At 45.3% G+C, this 20,000-nt stretch overlaps 1 protein-coding gene across 2 annotated transcripts in view; it reads left to right on the top strand.

Annotated features, from left to right (window-relative positions):
* Positions 1–20,000, top strand: part of LOC128687342 (uncharacterized) — a 151,403-nt gene that overhangs the window by 92,363 nt on the left and 39,040 nt on the right. The window contains exon 1 of one of the 2 annotated variants that reach the window (XM_053774742.2): positions 19,458–19,597. The exons of the other annotated variant lie outside the window; for it this stretch is intronic. The gene's annotated coding sequence lies outside the window, so the exon portion shown is untranslated. Of the gene's footprint in view, positions 1–19,457; positions 19,598–20,000 lie in introns of those variants that run through there. 2 annotated transcript variants of the gene reach the window in all.

The following is a 20,000-nucleotide window of genomic DNA, read 5'->3' on the forward strand; positions in this document are numbered from 1 at the left end:
TTGAATCTTGTTTCATAAAAAGCAGTTTTGACAATAATATGAATATTTCCTTTGGTTTATATAAATTAGATCCATTTATAATTAATAGAATTTGGGAAGAATTTAATAATACACAGGACAAATAATAATTTTTAAATTTTCTTGGGTAGAATAGTTTGTGGGTGAGTTGTGCAAAGGACCTATCCAAGTTGGGTCGGCGCGCGTCAGGTGTTTAACCGTTGTGGGATCTGATAGTGAGGTGCTGGCCAGACCCCTTATATAACTTCCTTGGATGCTTTACTTTCATAGTTCCTTGATAATGTGAGTAGTCACGAAAGCGCTTGGAATTTCTCTATTCTTTCAGAGTGGTTGTTTTGCATATTTTGAAATCACCTGTTTACTGTGATCTTATTGCATGCATATATATATATATATATATATATATATATATATATATATATATATATATATGTATATGTATATATATGTATATATATATACATTATATATATATACATTATATATATATATATACATATATATACATTATATATACATTATATATATACATTATATATATACATTATATATATACATATATATATACATATATATATAATATATATATATATATATATGCATATATATGTACATATATATATATAGTATATTTTTTGTTTGCTACTGTGAGGGGACTCACGTAATGAGAGTGTGTGGGAAGGCTGGTCACGAGTGAGTGAAACAACAGACGCGTACAAAGGTGAAGCTGGCCAGGCACGAAGTCCTGCCAGTCTTCCTCTCATTACTGTGGCAGCTAGTAGACAGTTGGCTGCCTCTGTCTGTGTGTATACTTTTTTTTAGTTTCTTGGGGTTGAGCCCCAGCTCCTAGGTCCACCTCTTAAATTTCGTTCCCCTAATGTGATCTAACTCACTTGTATTAACTTCCACATCCTAGTTCTTTAGACCTGGAGAAAATGTTTTCAAATCTACCTCAGGCTCAGTTTCACTTTAATGAGTACTTTTGCTGGTGAAGAGCTATTGATCCAATTAACTGGAGTTACCACACGCCCCCTTCATCGGATCAAACCTGATTACCTCCCATTTTACAGACGTAAAACCTTCACAGATTTAGCGCTTCCCCAAAGACATAATAATGATATAACTTATTTGAGTACTGGGTTTACTTGGTAGTGAATCTTCCCATGTGGGAGGTGTATGTGTACTCACCTAGTTGTACTCGCCTAGTTGTGGTTGCAGGGGTCGAGTGTGTGTGTGTGTGTGTGTGTGGATGAGTGGCTGGAGGTAAAGCATGGTCAAGAGGAGTCATTAATAATGCAAACACACACAGATCTTTGTACCCATAGATGTGACAGAGAGCTCCACTAGGGTACAACAGGTGCTGTGTGACCCATACGGTTTTAACGTTGTTCTATGTACATAATATCAGTTCACCACTTATATTGCGGCGGTCCAGCTAACAATTACCAAAGTACATCGAGGTACAAACTAAGATATGTCAGAAGCGACAAGAAGATAACTAACATAGATGGTTTCTGTACGAGGGACAGGAAGTACCTGTCACTTGTGGTCTGTTATGTTAGCGTTTTCCTGCGTATGCACTCGCGAAGAGTGTTGTCCAGGATTGTGTGGAATATGTTGCCACCACCATGTTGACATGACTGAGTCAATCATTAGAGCGGTAGAATGTCAGATAGCTACTGTGAATGAAGTAGCTACCGCGAATGAGATGGTTACCGCAAATAGGACAGCCACCGTGTATGGGCTACCGCGAATAAGATAGCTTCTGTATATGAGATCTCTATCACCAAACAAGAACCTACAGCGAATGAGATAGTTACTGTTAACAAGCCAGCTACCGCTAACTAGGTAGCTGCCGACGCGTGTGGCGGTGGGTAAAATTGTCAGTTTGTGGAGGAATCATTTTAGTGGGAATTTACAATTAAGTGACCCACAAAGATGCTATCTTCCGCAAGCACTTGAAAAAACATTCAAAATTAGCTTCCTGGAAATTACTCCTAACCTGCTTTTAAAGTTGCCTCTACGCTCTCTTTAAGTTTTCATGATTATTTTCACTTAAAACAAAAATTACGTAATGCGGAAAATAATGTTATATTTCAAAAGCATTTTTCTCTCAATATGTAAAAATTGCATATTTTGTTCCGCCTTGTCCTTTTTTCCAAACTTCCAAAAACAGGAAAAAGAAAAGATAATCGCTTAAACTAAATTATGAAATACAAGTTTATATGCATAATATTTTTTTTTTTTTTCAGAAAAATATTCCGTTTAATGATAAGTATGATTTACAAGCTCACTTTATATATATTATTGAAACCACTAAGAAAAGTAAATGCTTATAATGCATATATTTTTAGAAACTAGTTAACTTAAGAGCTGACATATGCTGTATAAAAGGTGATATATTATGAATTTATCATGTCAAATTTCACTGTAATGTTAAATACAAGAAGGAATAATGTTTACACTGATGTCTTAATGTTTCCACTGGTGAGATGTTTGGCTCAGTTTATACTGAAGTAACATAAACACTGAGACAATACGAACATTGGAGCAACATAAATACTGGAACAACGTAAACATTGGCTAGGTTTATACTGAAGTAACATAAACACTAAGACAATACAAACACTAGATCAACATAAACACCGGAGCAACGTAAACACTGAGAGTGTTGTTCCACAGGAGTCAGTACTGGGCCCTTTATCGTTTACAATAATACATACACGACGTGAAAGAGGGAATAAATAGCGACATAAGCAAGTTTGCCGATGACGCTAAAATATGCCTTCAAATAAATTCTGGAGCAACATAAACACTGACTGGAGGACCTGGCCCTCTACACCATGAAGACAGGTAACACAGCGACAGTGGACCTGGATTAACCTGTTCGTGTGTGGCCAGCTGCAGGCCCAACCTGCTTCCAGAGAGAGAAGGAGAGAGAGAGAGAGAGAGAGAATAACATAACAGGTCAGGTCACGCTGCTATAAAGACTAGAATTATGAATCAGTTTAGGCTGATAGGAGCTATGCCATTAGAGGTCAAGTTAAGCAGGTGTGAGGTATGACATTACGGGGTCAGTTCAGGCAGCTACAAGGTCTGGAGTTATGAATCAGGTCAGGCAGGTGGCAGATATGACATCAGAGGTCAGGTCAGGTTTCTCTTTAAGCAGGTAAACCGTTAGGCTGTTCTATAACCCTTGTTATGAACTGAAAAAAATCCTGCATTTCTGTCACATCAGCATCGAAAATTAAAGTGAAGTGACGTGAGTGAGCGACGTGAAGAAAGATAAGAGGTAGGAGTTCAGGAGAGAACATATTATTATTATTATAATCATAACTAAGCACTAAACCAGGAGAGAACATAGAGACAAGAACAAGGCGAAACGTCAGGTGAAGCGAGTTTTTCAGATAGCATTTGACAACATACTGAGAGGCAAGCGTCAACAGAAAAAAAACTGAAACAAGGATTCATACTAAGAACGTTGTATGTGAATAAAACACTACGCTATTTATGGCATTCTATTGAGAGGACGTTCTGTCCACCAGGGATTTTATCGAGTAATAACTCAACTGATAGAAGTACCTTGTCCGTGAAACGTGTTCCCAATAAGTATTCCCAACAAATTGTCTTAAACTGCAAATTGTGTTTTATTAACATACTTGACGGTATATTTTACCAGCGACATACATAGGAATATTGTATATATTATGACCGAATCAAGAAGGCGGTGTGTGTGTGAATGCTTAACGAAGACAAGGGAAGTGTTCACTTTGCTAGCAATCAGAGCCACCAATTCTCTCGTTGAGTCGTCACAGACGCCTTCGTGATGAATCGATATGAAAGAATTAGCTACGAAACTAGCGAGAGAGGGCACTTTCGGTATAAGCGCATTGAAATTCGCACACATATCTTTTCTAGAGCTTCTGATCCTGATGATTATGCTGTTACTCTTCAATGTAAACTTTAGTATTCTGTTTCAGTCGTTGTTGTGTTTATTTATGGTTTGGTGTGCGAGCGCTTGTGAATTAACTGAAATAGCAAGCGCTTTAGAATGATAAAATTTCTAATTATTATTATTATTATTATTATTGTTGTTTTTATTATCATTGTTATTGAAAATGTTTCAAATACAGATGATCCAGAAAAGAGATTAGGAAATAACGTGTGGGTTTAATGTAGAACATCCTCTGTGATCCCATCTCGGCAGACACACAACAGTGGTGAAGAGTCAAGTGCTCTACCACATATGCTACATCTCTGACCTTGAGTCAAAAGCGCAATTACTGAAGCCTTGACACAGTTGTTAAGATGCTCTTAATGAAGCACTGAGTAGGTGAAAATAATCCACTCTAAAAAGACTTTCAAAGCAAGAAAGACGAGTCTTGAAAGACGCAGAATTAGGCGACATAGCATTGATGTACACAAGTGGAAAACTGATTATCCCATCTTTTGTATATAGTTCTATATTTTTCACATTATGTAACTGTATTGTATTGATAAAGCCGCTGGATGGCGAAACGTCTACAAATAAAGATACCCAGATGTTGTACATGCGTCTAATTTTTCATCAAGTGGAAAATAGGCATAAACAAAGGAGATATAAATTGGGTACTGAGGATTGGGTTATTATCCGTGCCAACTTATTTTTCCTGGCAAATAAATTGTCAAGAACATCCTTACCATGAATTCAAATTGTTTTATTTCTTGCAGAGCTTGCTGCTGACAGTACATTGCCGACAAGGTTTAATCTGGAGAATACGCGTGACTTGACCTGGCCATTTCCCGTCTCATCTTCCACTCTAACTTCACATCTGGCTCTCGCTGGACCCGTCATCATACACGACTTTGATAAAGGCGCTGGACGGATCGAAACTTTGTAGTTTCATTTTTCCATTTTTCATTTGTAGATTGGTTGGAGATTTGCCCCAGTCATGGTATCGTGAATTTTATGCATCCTCACGACATTTTATGAGTTATTCGGCACAATTTGTACATTTCTAGGTAGATCAAATATTTTACATTACAGTGTGGCAAGCGCAGAGATAAGGTAAACAGATAAGAACTAACTGATAAGGACTGACTAGCAGACAGACTGATAACGGAAAAGGGGGGTGAGAAAATATCAGTCCAGCAGATAAGAGGAGCAGAATACAATGAGGTCTGGAGGGGCAGCAGATTAGGTGTGGAGACACGTCCCTCGTCACATTAATATTGATCAGTTATCCGTTTTTGTCCGCACTCCACACTTAGTTCAACAGTGGAATTAGCAAGTCTATGAAGCAGTCATGACTAAAGTGTGTGTAACGTAGGTCCGTTTGTGTGTACGTGTACGTGTGAGTGTGTTTGTGTATACGATGAGAGGCGGGTGTATGCTTTTGTGTGTATGTGTACTCACTGAGATGTAACCAACCTCCTTCTGAGAAACTTCTTAAGCTTGTAAATAAGTGCATCTTTCCTATCTCTTTGATTATATTTTCGAACCTCATTTGCTTTCTTTCACTTGCTTGGGAGTTTACCGTCTCTGGTGACTTCTTATAGATCTTCGCTGTAGGTTCAATCATTTCTTGTTTTTGCTGCATTTATATCTCTCGGTAGTTTCCTCACTTCCTCCTATGTTTTGTGGAGCATGTCAGGTATTAATTTTTCAATTCTTTCAGCTCTGCTTGCTAATACTGCTCCTGCCTCCTCAAGGAATACTTCCCTGAATCCCCGGTACCAGTCCTGCCTCCTCAAAGAATACTTCCCTGAATCCCCCGGTACCAGTCCTGCCTCCTCAAAGAATACCGCCCTGAATCCCCGATACCATTCCTGCCTCCTCAAAGAATACCGCCCTGAATCCCCCGGTACCAGTCCTGCCTCCTCAAAGAATACTTCCCTGAATCCCCCGGTACCAGTCCTGCCTCCTCAAAGAATACCGCCCTGAATCCCCGATACCATTCCTGCCTCCTCAAAGAATACCGCCCTGAATCCCCCGGTACCAGTCCTGCCTCCTCAAAGAATACCGCCCTGAATCCCCCGGTACCAGTCCTGCCTCCTCAAAGAATACCGCCCTGAATCCCCCGGTACCAGTCCTACCTCCTCAAAGAATACCGCCCTGAATCCCCCGGTGCCAGTCCTGCCTCCTCAAAGAATACCGCCCTGAATCTCCCGGTACCAGTCCTGCCTCCTCATTGAATACTTTCCTGAATCCTCCGGTACCAGTCCTGCCTCTTCAAAGAATACCGCCCTGAATCCCCCGGTACCAGTCCTGCCTCCTCAAAGAATACCACCCTGAATCCCCTGGTACCAGTCCTGCCTCCTCAAAGAATACCGCCCTGAATCCCCGGTACCAGTCCTGCCTCAAATAATACCGCCCTGAATCCCCCGGTACCAGTCCTGCCTCCTCAAAGAATACCGCCCTGAATCCCCCGGTACCAGTCCTACCTCCTCAAAGAATACCGCCCTGAATCCCCCGGTACCAGTCCTGCCTCCTCAAAGAATACCGCCCTGAATCTCCCGGTACCAGTCCTGCCTCCTCATTGAATACTTTCCTGAATCCTCCGGTACCAGTCCTGCCTCTTCAAAGAATACCGCCCTGAATCCCCCGGTACCAGTCCTGCCTCCTCAAAGAATACCGCCCTGAATCCCCCGGTACCAGTCCTGCCTCCTCAAAGAATACCGCCCTGAATCCCCGGTACCAGTCCTGCCTCAAATAATACCGCCCTGAATCCCCCGATACCAGTCCTGCCTCCTCAAAGAATACCGCCCTGAATCCCCGGTACCAGTCCTGCCTCAAATAATACCGCCCTGAATCCCCCGGTACCAGTCCTGCCTTCTCAAAGAATACCCCCCTAAATCCCCCGGTACCAGTCCTGCCTCCTCAAAGAATACCGCCCTGAATCCCCGGTACCAGTCCTGCCTCAAATAATACCGCCCTGAATCCCCCGATACCAGTCCTGCCTCCTCAAAGAATACCGCCCTGAATCCCCGGTACCAGTCCTGCCTCAAATAATACCGCCCTGAATCCCCCGGTACCAGTCCTGCCTTCTCAAAGAATACCGCCCTGAATCCCCCGGTACCAGTCCTGCCTCATTACCTGGAGGTTACCTGGAGGTTATTCCGGGGATCATCGCCCCCGCGGCCCGGTCCATGACCAGGCCTCCCGATGGATCAGGGCCTGATCAACTAGGCTGTTACTGCTGGCCGCACGCAGTCCAACGTACGAGCCACAGCCCGGCTGATCCGGCACTGACTTTAGGTATCTGTCCAGCTCTCTCTTGAAGGCAGCCAGGGGTTTATTGGCAATTCCCCTAATGCTTGATGGGAGGCTGGTGAACAGTTTTGGGCCCCGAACACTTATGGTGTTTTCTCTTAGTGTACCGATGGCGCCCCTACTTTTTATTGGGGGCATTTTGCATCGCCTGCCCAGTCTTTTACTTTCGTAGGGAGTGATTTCTGTGTGCAGATTTGGGACCATTCCTTCCAAGATTTTCCAAGTGTAGATTATGATATATCTCTCCCTCCTGCGTTCCAACGAGTACAAGTCAAGTGCTTCCAAGCGTTCCCAGTAGTTAAGGTGCTTGACAGAACTTATACGTGCAGTAAAGGATCTCTGTACACTCTCTAGATCTGCGATTTCACCTGCTTTGAATGGAGATGTTAATGTACAGCAGTATTCCAGCCTAGAGAGAACAAGTGATTTGAAAAGGATCATCATGGGCTTGGCATCTCTCGTTTTGAAAGTTCTCATTATCCATCCTATCATTTTCTTTGCACGTGCGATCGTGGCACTGTTGTGATCCTTGAAAGTGAGATCCTCAGACATTACTACTCCCAGGTCCCTTACATTATTTTTCCGCTCTATTGTATGGCCGGAGTCAGTAGTATACTCTGTTCTAGTTATTATCTCCTCCAGTTTTCCATAACGGAGTAGTTGGAATTTGTCCTCATTAAACATCATATTGTTTACCGTTGCCCACTGGAAAACTTTGTTTATATCTTCTTGGAGGTTAACCGCGTCCTCAGCAGATGACAGCCTCATGCAGATCCTAGTATCATCCGCAAAGGATGATACGGTGCTGTGGTGTATATCTCTGTTTATGTCTGATATGAGGATAAGGAATAAGATGGGGGCGAGTACTGTGCCTTGTGGAACAGAGCTCTTCACTATGGCAGCCTCCGATTTAACTCTGTTGACCACTACTCTTTGTGTTCGATTTGTTAGGAAGTTGAAGATCCATCTCCCCACTTTCCCAGTTATTCCTTTAGCACGTATTTTATGGGCTATTACGCCATGATCGCATTTGTCAAATGCTTTTGCAAAGTCTGTGTATATTACATCTGCATTCTGATTTTCTTCCAGTGCATCCAAGGCCATGTCATAGTGATCCAGTAGTTGTGAGAGGCAGGAGCGACCTGCCCTGAACCCATGTTGCCCTGGATTGTGCAGATTTTGGGAATCCAGGTGATTTGCAATCCTGCTTCTTAGCACTCTTTCAAAGATTTTTATGATGTGGAACGTCAGAGCTATTGGTCTATAGTTCTTAGCTAATGCTTTGCTGCCACCTTTATGGAGTGGGGCTATATCCGTTGTTTTAAGTGACTGTGGAATTTCACCCATGTCCAAGCTCCTCCTCCATAGTGTACTTAGGGCACGCGAGAGGGGTTTCTTGCAGTTCTTAATGAAAACAGAGTTCCACGAGTCTGGGCCCAGGGCTGAGTGCATAGGCATGTTGTCAATGGCTTTTTCGAAATCTATCGGAGTTAGGGTAATGTCGGAAATCTGGCATACATTTATGGAGTTTTGAGGCTCATTCATGAAAAAATCATTTGGGTCGTCGATCCTCAGACCGATTAGTGGTTCACTAAACACAGAGTCGTACTGGGATTTCAATATTTCACTCATTTCCTTGTTGTCATCTGTGTAAGTCCCATCCTGTCTGAGTAAGGGCCCGATACTAGATGTGGTATTTGCCTTGTTTTTGGCATATGAAAAGAAATATTTTGAATTTCTTTCAATTTCACTAATAGCTTTAAGCTCCTCCTGGTTCCTGTAAGAGTCATTTAGCTTAAGTTCGATAGTTTCCACTTCCCTGGTCAGCGCCTCCTTTCGTGTATCAGATATTCTAGCACTCCTGAGGAGCTCAGTGACTCTTCGTCGTCTTCTGTAGAGGGAGCGTCTTTTTCTCTCCAGTTTACTCCTGCTCTTCTTCTTTCTTAGGGGAATATGCCTAGAACATGCTTCGGCATGTTCCTCCGGTACCAGTCCTGCCTCCTCAAAGAATACCTCCCTGAATCCCCCGGTACCAGTCCTGCCTCCTCAAAGAATACCGCCCTGAATCCCCCGGTACCAGTCCTGCCTCCTCAAAGAATACCGCCCTGAATTCCCCGGTACCAGTCCTGCCTCCTCAAAGAATACCGCCTTGAATCTCCCGGTACCAGTCCTGCCTCCTCATTGAATACTTTCCTGAATCCTCCGGTACCAGTCCTGCCTCCTCAAAGAATACCGCCCTGAATCCCCCGTACCAGTCCTGCCTCCTCAAAGAATACCGCCCTGAATCCCCGGTACCAGTCCTGCCTCCTCAAATAATACCGCCCTGAATCCCCCGATACCAGTCCTGCCTCCTCAAAGAATACCGCCCTGAATCCACGGTACTAGTCCTGCCTCAAAGAATACCGCCCTGAATCCCCGGTACTAGCCCTGCCTCCTCAAAGAATACCGCCCTGAATCCCCGGTACTAGTCCTGCTTCCTCAAAGAATACCGCCCTGAATCCCCGGTACTAGTCCTGCCTCCTCAAAGAATACCGCCCTGAATCCCCGGTACTAGTCCTGCCTCCTCAAAGAATACCGCCCTGAATCCCCGGTACTAGCCCTGCCTCCTCAAAGAATACCGCCCTGAATCTCTAGTACTAGCCCTGCCTCCTCAAAGAATACCGCCCTGAATCCCCGGTACTAGCCCTGCCTCCTCAAAGAATACTGCCCTGAATCCCTAGTACTAGCCCTGCCTCCTCAAAGAATACCGCCCTGAATCCCCGGTACTAGCCCTGCCTCCTCAAAGAATACCGCCCTGAATCCCTAGTACTAGCCCTGCCTCCTCAAAGAATACCGCCCTGAATCCCTAGTACTAGCCCTGCCTCCTCAAAGAATACCGCCCTGAATCCCTAGTACTAGCCCTGCCTCCTCAAAGAATACTGCCCTGAATCCCTAGTACTAGCCCTGCCTCCTCAAAGAATACCGCCCTGAATCCCCGGTACTAGCCCTGCCTCCTCAAAGAATACCGCCCTGAATCCCTAGTACTAGCCCTGCCTCCTCATTGAATACTTCCCCGAATCTGTTGACATCTTTGCATATTTATCTGTTATCTTCCACTAGTGATCCTCCTTCAGTCTTATTACAAGTTCATTTTGTATTGTCTTTATGTCGCTGTGAAGAAGATTCGGTTCCGATTTGCCTAATCGTCATTATCGAATTTCTGCTTTGCTTCCCTCTATATCAATGTTCTTAGTTGTCCTGCATCTTCTATACCTTTTCAAATTCCTTTGTTTTTTGTTATAAGCTATTGGCAGTTTCAGTCAAATTTTGGGCTTTATTTTTTTCTTATTTCTATTCCCTTTTTTGAATAAGTATCTTTCTGTGGCTTCCCAGTATTTTCTAATTGGTATCTCCCTTGCTTCAAGAGTTGTCTGAGCTTGCATTTTCTTATACCATTACGCTTTAAGAAACTATAATCGCTCTGTTGTTTAATACGTTGTAATCTGGTTTATGTACATGCGTCCTTCCTCCTCTCAAGTCTTACTTCAGTCAAGTGTTAATTTTCACGTTCTCATATACTTATATCTCGTAGTGGTATATCACTGTCGATTTCTTCTACGTCAGGTTTGTTAAAATGGAAAATTAGGTCCAGTAGTGCTGGTTCATCACTTCCTCAGAGTCTCATTGTTTCTTTTAAATGCTGGATCAATTTTTTTTCAATTTTGGTCCCTATTAGTGTCACTCTCCACGTTCCAGATTCTCCGAGTGAATGGTAGTTCTCCCATCATGTCCCTAAATTATAATCCCTTGGTTTTTCTATGCTGTCTTCTCTAGAACGTTTATTGTTGATCTTGACGTCGTTCTGCTGCCTTGGTTTCGTATTTTTCAAGGGTGGAGGGTTGTACACACTTCTGTCACCTTGGATCCTCTACTAGTTATTTTTTGCAGTATAGTTATAAAAGCCACTGGTGTGTGTGTGTGTGTGTGTGTGTATGTATGTATGTGTGTGTGTGAAGGGTACTCAGCAAGATAAACACTTCACGAAGCAAATTACATCCACCTCCTTCCCCTGTCATTGCCATTGTCTAAGCTACCAACACCACTACTACCACCACACACCACAACCATCAACATCACCCCCACCATAACTATCACCATCAATATCCCCGACAACATCACCAGCACTCCCAATACCCCTCAACCCACACCATCACCACAATTAGAACGACAAATACAACGATACAACAGTTAGTGTGTGTGTGTGTGTGTGATCTCTTCTTCTGATGCAGCACGTATTAAACAATCTGCCTTTGTCTGCCTCTATATACCTCTGAGTATCTTGTATGTTGTGATCATCTCTCTCTCTCTCTCTCTCTCTCTCTCTCTCTCTCTCTCTCTCTCTCTCTCTCTCTCTCTCTCTCTCTCTCTCTCTCGCTTCCCGTTCTTCTTGTGTTGTCAGCTCAGGTTTATAATATCTCTCTTCATAGCCTGTGTTCCTTAGTTCCATTACCTTCCTTGTTACAAATCATTGGATATTTTCAACTTCATGTCTGGCTTTACTGAGTTTCGACCTTCAAAACACATCAAGTGTACTCTGTTCCAATCACTGTTTCAGTAATTGGCCATTCTGACAGAAATTATTTCCTAGCATCCCTGCGGGTCACATGTGTCTACAGTCTCTGTCTTATTATTATTATATTTATGGGAGAGAGCCAAACCTGTAGGGGTTATACAGCACCTGGAGAATGGGAAGCAGTCTGGTTTGTTCCATGGACGAGAAAGATAGCCCCGTTTCCTTGGATGTGGAGTTCTTCACTAGCATCAAAGAACTTATATACCTCTATTTCCTTCCTGCGTCCCAGACAGCTCGCCTATGTCCGCATGATCTACTTTTGTGCGTATCTTCTACATCATAATCATGGCTATCCTTACCTTCCTCCCTCGTATACTCAATAACTAAAGCTCTTTAAGTTTCTCCTCGTAAGTAAATGATTTTATTTTAGGTAACAAGATCGGGTTCCCCACTGGTTCTGCATGCTCTCTGGATATAGCATGTCCTGAGTATGAAGTGTTCAGGCGCGCGCAACAGGAAATATATACTGAGGTGTGTATCTCTCAGTGTATACACTGAGGTGCATATCTCTCAACGTATACATACTGAGAGTTTGCTTTAATCCCTGTTTTATGAATTAAGTGTTTTTGTCTGGTGGTGAACAAAGTTACCTGCAGCCTTCATGACCCTAGTGTAGTTGATAGACTTAAAATACTATTAACCAACTATCTGCGGGTTCCATGCTGGTCCTGCGTACTCTCTGATGAATATAACATGTGCTCAGTAATCTACGTGAAGGCACAAACTCAGGTGATTGAATGATCTGTATATTTCGACCTCATTCTGGGATCCTCTTCAACAGAGTATAAAGTATAGAATAGAATGAATGTTTATCAAGTACGGGTTCCACACTGGCTCTGCTTATTCTGTGATGGATCTAATACATGTTACATGTCGAATGAGTATATACAAGGCGTGACAGGAGTATTCCTGGTGGTTGGGTCCACTGTGGAAGTCACCTGGGGTTAAGAGCAGCCCCGGCTACCGCACTAAAAGACTTAAATGACTGACAAGCGGTAGTTACGAGGGCAATTTACTGGAGGTTTCATACTAATGCCCGCACATACTTACTCCTGTGTGTGTGTGTGTGTGTGTGTACTCACCTGTTTGTGGTTGCAAGGGTCGAGTCACAGCTGTGTGTGTGTGTCTGCCCCTCATGGTACATGGTACCACCTTCACGGTACACAATATCACCTGCACAGGGAACGCCAATAAATTTCGTCTTAAGTAACAAAATAATTCACATTAGAGTTGATTCTCTTTCTCTCTCTCTCTCTCTCTCTCTCTCTCTCTCTCTCTCTCTCTCTCTCTCTCTCTCTCTCTCTCTCTCTCTCTCTCTCTCTCTCTCTCTCTCTCTCTCTCTCTCTCTCTTTCTCTCTTTCCGTATATATTAATATTTTCTTATTTAGAAATAGTTCATATTTCCTGATATTTTCTTATTTGTTTACTACTTTCTTAGTTACAAAAAGTTTACAATTCGGTGTTTTCGTATTAAAAATATTTTTATTTAATATTTCGTTTATTCTTTTATTTACTTATTCTTCTTGTTTCAGTATGTACGGTTTATGAGAGGCGAATCTCGAGGAATTATTTTCCATCATTTATCACCCATAGTCTTTTTTTTCTTTTATTCAATGTTTACGAATGAACAAGACGAGAACTACAAGTCATATGAATGTAACGGGTGGTGGTGGTTGTGGTAGTAGTGGTGGTGGTGGTTGTGGTAGTAGTGGTGGTGGTGGTTGTGGTAGTAGTGGTGGTGGTGGTTGTGGTAGTAGTGGTGGTTGTGGTAGTAGTGGTGGTGGTGGTTGTGGTAGTAGTGGTGGTGGTGGTTGTGGTAGTAGTGGTGGTGGGGGTTGTGGTAGTAGTGGTGGTTGTGGTAGTAATAGTAGTGGTAGTGGTGGTTGTGGTAGTAGTGGTGGTGGTGGTTGTGGTAGTAGTGGTGGTGGTGGTTGTGGTAGTAGTGGTGGTGGTGGTTGTGGTAGTAGTGGTGGTGGTGGTTGTGGTAGTAGTGGTGGTTGTGGTAGTAGTGGTGGTTGTGGTAGTAGTGGTGGTGGTGGTTGTGGTAGTAGTGGTGGTTGTGGTAGTAGTGGTGGTGGTGGTTGTGGTAGTAGTGGTGGTTGTGGTAGTAGTGGTGGTGGTGGTTGTGGTAGTAGTGGTGGTTGTGGTTGTGGTTAGTAGTGGTGGTGGTGGTTGTTGGTAGTGGTGGTGGTGGTTGTGGTAGTAGTGGTGGTTGTGGTAGTAGTGGTGGTGGTGGTTGTGGTAGTAGTGGTGGTTGTGGTAGTAGTGGTGGTGGTGGTTGTGGTAGTAGTGGTGGTGGTGGTTGTGGTAGTAGTGGTGGTGGTGGTTGTGGTAGTAGTGGTGGTTGTGGTAGTAGTGGTGGTTGTGGTAGTAGTGGTGGTGGTGGTTGTGGTAGTAGTGGTGGTTGTGGTAGTAGTGGTGGTTGTGGTAGTAGTGGTGGTTGTGGTAGTAGTGGTGGTGGTGGTTGTGGTAGTAGTGGTGGTGTTGGTGGTGGGGGTTGGAGTAGTGGTGGTTGGTGGCAGGGTAGCAGGTGGTCGTAGTGGTGGTTGTGGAGCAGTGGTGGTGGTTGGCTGGTGGAGAGTTCTTGTGGTAGTAGTGGTGGTCAGGTGGTGGCTGTGGTAGTAGGGGTGGTGGTCAGGTAGTAGTGGTGGTGTGGTGGTGGGGTGTATTGGTGGCGGTAGTAAAGGTAGTGGCAGTGGTGGTTGTGGTGGTGCTGGTGGTCAGTGGTAGCAGTGTGGTTGGTGTGTAGTAGTGGTGGTGTGGTGGTAGTGGCAGCAGTGGTAGTGTGGCAGTGGCAGGGTAGGTGGTGGTAGGCATTGGTGGTAGGTGGTGGCAGTAGTGGTGGTGGTGGTTGTGGTAGTAGTAGTAGTGGTGGTTGTGGTAGTAGTGGTGGTGGTCGTTGTGGTAGTAGTGGTAGTGGTCGTTGTGGTAATAGTGGTGGTGGTTGTGGTAGTAGTGGTGGTTGTGGTAGTAATAGTAGTGGTGGTGGTTGTGGTAGTAGTGGTAGTGGTGGTGTTGGTGGTTGTGGTAGTGATGTTGGTGGTTGTGGTAGTAGTGGTGGTGTTGGTGGTGGTGGTTGTGGTAGTAGTGGTCGTGTTGGTGGTTGTGGTAGTAGTAGTGGTGGTGGTGGTTGTGGTAGTAGTGGTGGTGTTGGTGGTTGTGGTAGTAGTGGTGGTGGTGGTGGTTGTAGTACAAATAGTAGTGGTAGTGGTTGTGGTAGTAGTGTTGGTGGTGGTGATGGTGGTAGTAGTGGTGGTGGTAGTGGTAGTGGTGGTTGTGGTAGTAGTAGTAGTGGTGGTGATGGTGGTAGTAGTGGTGGTGGTGTTCAGTATGTGGTGGTGCACCATATGAGCTACATACCCACCATCCAGGAAATTGTGGCCATATCTTGGGTGGTGCCCAGGGGCAAGTCTGGCCTCCCAGACTGTGTGTCACCTCCCTGTAACGTCAGAGTCACACTGTAGCACTCTGTCAACTCCCTGTAATGCCAGTCACATTATAACACTGTGTCATGTCCCTGTAACGCCAATCACACTGTAACACTGTATCATCTCCCTGTAACGCCAGTCACACTATAATACTGTGTCACCTCCCTGTAACGCCAGAGTTACTTTGTAACGTCAGTAACACCATACCACTGTGTTAAGTCTGTGCAATGTGTGGGTGTGTTTGTGTATGTATGTGTGTGTATGTATGGTCACCTGTATATGGTTGAAGGGGTCGAGTCTCAGCTCCTCTGTGTATGTGTTGTACACAGGGGGGAGGGAGGGAGGGAGGTAAGGGATCCCAGAGCGTTTATAATTGCATAATCTTCCATCAGAGAGGGGCGGAACCCCCCCTTCCCCTGTCAGGTATATGAAGGGCGTTGTTGGTCTCCACCCTGTCTCTCCACCCAGGCTACACCTCTCTCTCTCTCTCTCTCTCTCTCTCTCTCTCTCTCTCTCTCTCTCTCTCTCTCTCTCTCTCTCTCTCTCTCTCTCTCTCTCTCTCTCTCTCTCTCTCTCTCTCTCTTTCTCTCTCTCTCTTTCTCTCTGCGTGGAATAGACAAGGAGGACAGAGACAGGATGTTCCAGAGAGGGGACACAGAAACAAGGGATCACAATTGGAAGTTGAAGACCCAGATGAATCAGACGGATGTTAGCAAGTATTTCTTCAGTCAGAGTAGTCAGGAAATGGAATAGCCTAGCAAGTAAGGTAGTGGAGGCAGGAACCACACATAGCTTTAAGATGAGGTATGATGAAGCTCATGGAGCAGGTAGAGAGAGGACCTAGTAGCACTCAGTGAAGAGGCGGGGCCAGGAGCTGAGTCTCGACCCCTGCAACCACAATTAGGTGAGTACACACACACACACACACGACATGACGGAAGGAATAGACACGGAAGTGTCCCTGTTTGCAGATGATGTGAAGTTGATGAAAAGAATTCATTCGGACGAGGACCAAACAGAACTAAAGGGATCTTGGCAGGCTGCAGGCCTGGTCCAGCAACTGGCTCCTGGAGTTCAGCCCCACCAAGTGCAAAGTCATGAAGATTGGGGAAGGGTAAAGAAGACCGCAGACTGAGTACAGACTAGGGGGCAAGAGACTACAAACCTCACTCAAGGAAAAGGATCTTGGGGTGAGTATAACACCAGGCACATCTCCTGAGGCGCACATGAAACAATAACTGCTGCTTCATACGGGCGCCTAGCAAACCTAAGAACAGCATTCCGACATCTCAATAAGGAATTGTTCAGAACCCTGTACACCGTGTACGTTAGGCCTGTATTGGAGTATGCAGCACCAGTTTGGAACCCACACCTAGCCAAGCACGTAAGGAAACTAGAGAAAATTAAAAGGTTTGCAACAAGACTAGTCCCGAAGCTAAAGGGCATGTCCAACGAGGAGAGGTTAAAGGAAATAGACCTGACGACACTGGAGGACAGGAGACATTGAGAAATATGATAACGACATATAAAATACTGAGAGGAATCGACAAGATGGACAGAGACAGGATGTTCCAGAGATGGGAGACAGCAACAAGGGGTCATAGTTGGAAGTTGAAGACTCAGATGAATCACAGAGATGTTAGGAAGTATTTCTTCAGTCACAAAGTTGCCAAGAAGTGGAATAGTCTGGGAAGTGATGCAGTGGAGGCAGGATCCATACATAGCTTTAAGAAGAGGTATGATAAAGTTTATGGAGCAGGAAAAGTGATCTAGTAGCGACCAGTGAAGAGGCGGGGCAGGAGCTGTGAATCGACCCCTGCAACCACAACTAGGTGAGTACACGCACACGACTCACACGACACACACACACACACACACACACACACACACACACACACACACACACACACACACACACACACACACACAACGGGAAGACCAGAACGAGCCCCTGGTTTACCCGACGGTGTAAGGAGGCAAAAACAAAGTGCAATAGAGAATGGAAAAAGTACAGAAGGCAGAGAACACACGAAAATAGGGAGATCAGTCGCAGAGCCAGGAATGAGTACGCACAGGTAAGGAGGGAGGCCCAGCGACAGTATGAAAATGACATAGCATCGAGAATCAAGAATGACCCGAAACTGTTGTATAGCCACATCAGGAGGAAGACAACAGTCAAAGACCAGGTGATCAGATTAAGGACAGAAGGTGGAGAACTCACAAGAAATGATCAGGAGGTATGTGAGGAGCTGAACAGGAGATTTAAGGAGGTTTTTACAGTAGAGACAGGAAGGGCTGTGGGAAGACAGCACAGAAGGGAACATCAAGAGGGAATATACCAACAAGTGTTGGATGACATACGAACAACTGAGGAGGAGGTGAAGAAGCTCTTAAGTGACCTTGACACCTCAAAGGCGATGGGACCGGACAACATCTCCCCATGGGTCCTTAGAGAAGGAGCAGAGATGCTGTGCGTGCCTCTAACCACAATCTTCAACACATCCCTTGAAACTGGGCAACTACCTGAGAAATGGAAGACAGCTAATGTAGTCCCCATATTTAAGAAAGGAAACAGAAACGAGGCACTAAACTACAGACCTGTGTCTCTGACATGTATTGCGTGCAAAGTCATGGAGAAGATTATCAGGAGGAGAGTGGTCGAACACCTGGAAAGGAACAAGATTATAAATGAAAACCAGCATGGGTTCATGGAAGGCAAATCTTGTATCACAAACCTCCTGGAGTTTTATGACAAGGTAACAGAAGTAAGACACAAGAGAGAGGGGTGGGTAGATTGCGTTTTCCTAGACTGCAGGAAGGCCTTTGACACAGTTCCCCACAAGAGATTAGTGCAGAAGCTGGAGGATCAGGCGCACCTAAAAGGGAGGGCACTGCAATGGATAAGAGAATACCTGACAGGGAGGCAGCAACGAGTCATGGTACGTGAAGAGGTATCACAGTGGGCGCCTATTACGAGCGGGGTCCCACAGGGGTCAGTTCTGGGACCAGTGCTATTTTTGATATATGTGAACGACATGATGGAAGGAATAGACTGAAGTGTCCCTGTTCGCAGATGACGTGAAGTTGATGAGAAGAATTAAATCGGACGAGGATGAGGCAGGACTGCAAAGAGACCTGGACAGGCTGGACATGTGGTCCAGCAACTGGCTTCAATCCAGCCAAATGCAAAGTCATGAAGATTGGGGAGGGGCAAAGAAGACTGCAGACAGAGTATAGGCTAGGTGGACAAAGACTACAGACCTCACTCAGGGAGAAAGACCTTGGGGTGACCATAACACCGAGCACATCACCGGAGGCACACATCAACCAAATAACCGCTGCAGCATACGGGCGCCTGGCAAACCTGAGAATAGCGTTCCGATACCTTAATAAGGAATCGTTCAAGACACTGTACACTGTGTATGTTAGGCCCATACTGGAGTATGCAGCACCAGTCTGGAACCCACACCTGGTCAAGCACGTCAAGAAGTTAGAGAAAGTACAAAGGTTTGCAACAAGGCTAGTCCCAGAGCTCAAGGGAATGTCGTACGAGGAAAGGTTAAGGGAAATCGGACTGACGACACTGGAGGACAGAAGGGTCAGGGGAGACATGATAACGACATACAAGATACTGCGGGGAATAGACAAGGTGGACAGAGATAGGATGTTCCAGAGAGGGGACACAGGGACAAGGGGTCACAACTGGAAGCTGAAGACTCAGACGAGTCACAGGGACGTTAGGAAGTATTTCTTCAGTCATAGAGTTGTCAGCAAGTGGAATAGCCTAGCAAGTGAAGTAGTGGAGGCAGGAACCATACATAGTTTTAAGAAGAAGTATGACAAAGCTCAGGAAGCAGAGAGAGAGAGGATCCAGTAGCTGTCAGTGAAGAGGCGGGGCCAGGAGCTGAGTCTCGACCCCTGCAACCACAATTAGGTGAGTACACACACACGTACGTTACCCCGGTCAATATTTATCAAGCAATCCCTGCTTCCTCAATTAGCGGCCTTCCTCCTTCCTTCATTCCTTTAGTATTCCTCATCCTTCCTCCCCTCCTTCCCTCTGCTTCACCCTCATAACCCCGCTCACCTTCCGCCCGTCCGCCCGCGCCCGCCCGCCCGCCCGCCCGCCCGCCCGCCCGCCCGCCCGCCCGCTGGTCCGCCCGTCTACCTCATTCCCTCCGCAGTGCAGCTGTGACAGTGGTACGGGGAGGGTGTTGCTGCTCCTCTCTCCCACACATCCATGTGACCTGCGGGAGGAGTGTCTCCTGCAGCAGCTACACGCAGAAGGTACGTGAAAACGTCGGTCCCTGGCGGCTGCCAACTGCTGAAGTGACCCGTGGTCAAGAACTTCACAGGAATATCCACCTGTGTTAGCCAGGATACCCACCGCCGCCCTCACTCACTCTGCTTTCATTTATCCACTGGGCGAGCGTATCCAGCCAGCAGGTTGTTGTGTTGGTACGAGAGGGAAGGTTGTGAGGGAGAGTTGATGGAGGTTGTGAGGGAGGATTGATGGAGGTTGAGAGGGAGAGTTGATGGAGGTTGTGAGGGAGGATTGATGGAGGTTGTGAGGGAGGATTGAGAGGGAGGATTGCTGGAGTAGGATAGATACTCATACGTAGAGTGAAGAGTTGCTAAAGTTGAGAGGTTGATGGGGATGGTAGGGAAGGATAGGTGCTTCCAGCAGTGT

This window comes from Cherax quadricarinatus, chromosome 40, assembly GCF_038502225.1.
Source record: "Cherax quadricarinatus isolate ZL_2023a chromosome 40, ASM3850222v1, whole genome shotgun sequence".
Lineage (NCBI taxonomy): Eukaryota > Metazoa > Arthropoda > Malacostraca > Decapoda > Parastacidae > Cherax > Cherax quadricarinatus.